The sequence below is a fragment of the Macrotis lagotis genome, chromosome 1 (assembly GCF_037893015.1).
Source record: "Macrotis lagotis isolate mMagLag1 chromosome 1, bilby.v1.9.chrom.fasta, whole genome shotgun sequence".
In the NCBI taxonomy this organism is placed as follows: Eukaryota; Metazoa; Chordata; class Mammalia; order Peramelemorphia; family Peramelidae; genus Macrotis; species Macrotis lagotis.
The window spans coordinates 14630754-14633623 of NC_133658.1; positions in this window are offsets into that span (position 1 = coordinate 14630754).

A 2870-nucleotide genomic window follows, 5' to 3' on the forward strand; every position below is an offset into this window, starting at 1 on the left:
AGTATCTTCTAGGAACTATACTGTTCTTTGACTTTTTTTGAAATATGTTTTGTTCCTATCAATGAATAAAATATACATTCATTTTTAAAGCCTCTAGTGAATTTGTAATAATTAAATGGGCTGTTGAGATGGATCATGGTTGGATAGGTTGTTGAGAAATGTAGTTTGAAGAAATGTAGTTTGATAGTCTGCTTCTTCCCAGTCTAGAAGGATTCAGTACCACATTGAAAATAACATTTGAAAATGTTCTGGACATTTAGAAATGAAATGACAGTGGACAAATAAGGGGCATTGGACTGCAAAGGTGGCCCTCCTTGTAGCCACAGTTGAGACATGTTAAGTTGAGACACATTATCCTTAAGGTTAAGCAAATTCCTTCCTCACAAGAAGTATTAAACAAATGTTTGATGTCTGATGACTCAGTGACTGATTCATTGACTCATTTACTTACTTGCAAATTAGCTGGAATAAGGAGGAGAAACAAGATAGCCAGGACCATTACCTTCTGTGGGGTATGATAGCCAGGAAAAGGGCATGAGTAGTTCCTGATCACTAATTTACTTTTAGCTAATTCTTCTTTCCACTTTTCTTTCCAGGATAGGCATGTACATTGCAAAATTGTCCATTCTTTCAAGTTTTCTGTTATTTTTAAGAAGCATATTTAAAGAGCTAAATCAGTCTAAACAATTTCTGATCAAATTAATTGCTTTTTTGGTGGATTATTAAACACTTCTTTAATTTGTGATATTATTGCAAATAGAAATTATGATAGGGAATACAATTATTTATTTTTGATATATATATATATAAACATAGAATAAAGGTGACCAAGATTTGAATCCTGGTCCTTTCAATTGCCAGTCATTCACATAGTTTAGGGCATATTTACAGTAACAAAATGTATATGATCTAAATTTCTTGATTGTATATAAAATTCCTGAACTGGAAAAGTAAATGGATTCAGAAATTTTCATCATCCTTTCTCTTCAAAATGTTTCTAATGCCAGAATTTATTCTCCTAGGCAAAAGTGAATTACCTGAGACTACTGAATTACTCATTCACTTTATCCTTTAACAATGAAGATTCACAGGGTTTTAGAGGTCTCTGTGGGCATAAAATTGAGGGAAATGATTAGAGATTGGAAACAACATGTAAAGAGAAAAAAAATGTGACTTTCCAAGTAGATACCTGTAACATTCTCAAGATAAGGAACAGAGAAAATCTCCTCATCCCTACTTCTTCAAATCTGTCCTCAATACACTGATATATATGTTTAAGTACATGTTCCATTCAGTCTAAACTTAAGAGAAAAATACTATCATATCAAAATCTAAGGAGAAATGATACTAAAAATGTTATTCATACTCAAAAATATTTTGAATTTCTTCTTTTTGTGTAAGCAACAAGTGGGCAGATATTCATTTTATTTAAATTTGCTATTGAGTCTAATATTCATTATGAAATGAATAATAAGTTTCTTGTCAATAGAGAAAAGAAGAAAAGGAGGAGGAGTGGCTATCCAGGTGGAAATTCAAACTCAGATGTTCTTAGATCTATGACCTTCTGGTTGTCTCAAGATTATCTCATTTCCTCAGACAACTTTCTAAGACCAGAAAGTATCACTTGCATTGGAGTAGCTCCCTAAGAGGTCCCTTTAGAGATCAATTTATGAATCAAAGTGATGACAGATGCAAGAATGAATGGGTAGATGGATGGATTAATGGATGAATGAGAGGTTGAACATACATATCTGTAGGGTGTGTTCAAGGAAGACTAGGATCTTGGTGTGAGAGCAGCTGAGCCCTCTTCAGGTCTGTTTTCAACCTTTGATGTCCACCTCAGTCACCTAACTCTCACCTGTGGCTCCAAGAATCTGCAGCAGCACAATGGGCACACCCCAGTAAACCATTTTTTCAGGTGGGCAAAACCAGTTTGAGGGTAACCAAGGGAGTCTCAAACTCATTTGTGGAAAGGGGGTGTCTACTCCAAGCATGTGAAGTCTTCCACTGGTGGAATGAGCGAAGGAGAACAATTTGTTCCAACAACCATGAAGCCAATTGAAGCAGGTGCCATGGAGCACTTAGAACTTGTTTAGACATGAAGATACCAAGATCAACCATTGCTTCTAAAACCATCACCAATTATCTTAACTGTCTTTCTATACTGGATATTGATGATATTGGAAGAAAGAGTGAGACGAGTGATTTTGTGCAGCTCTACACGACTTAAATCCAATTTAGGCATGCAACAAAAGACATCACTCGTAACCATTACTCAAAATCATGTTGTGACAGGCAAGTGACAAAGCACAGGTGTGGATATACAGGGACCTGTGGTCTCAGCCTTATACCCAATCAGCCCAGCATCACAGGGCAATTTCTTCATTGAAAGTGATAGTGAGATTTGGCCCGTTTTTATACATAGCACGTCTAATATGGTTGTTCTAGCTCTCTGAACTGCTGAGAGAAGCTGTTTCAATCAAAATTGATCATCTCAAAATGTTGTTGTTCATATGTACATTGTTCTCTTGGTTCTACTTCCTTCATTCAGCATCAAATCCTGTATGTTATTCCATGCTTCTCTGGAGTCCAACCATTCATGGTTTCTTAGAGAAAAATAATATTCATTAGTATTCATATACCATAATTCCCCAATTATTGGGCATGCTCTCAATTTCCAATTCTTTGTCACTACAAAATTTTGCTATGAATATTTTGCAACATATGGTATTTTCCTTTTTTTATAATTTCTTCTGGATATAGACAAGAATTGAAATGCTAGATCAAAGTATATGAACACTTTTATTGCCCTGTGGGTACGGTTCCATATTGCTTTCCCAAAAGGTTGGATCCATTCACAACTCCACCAG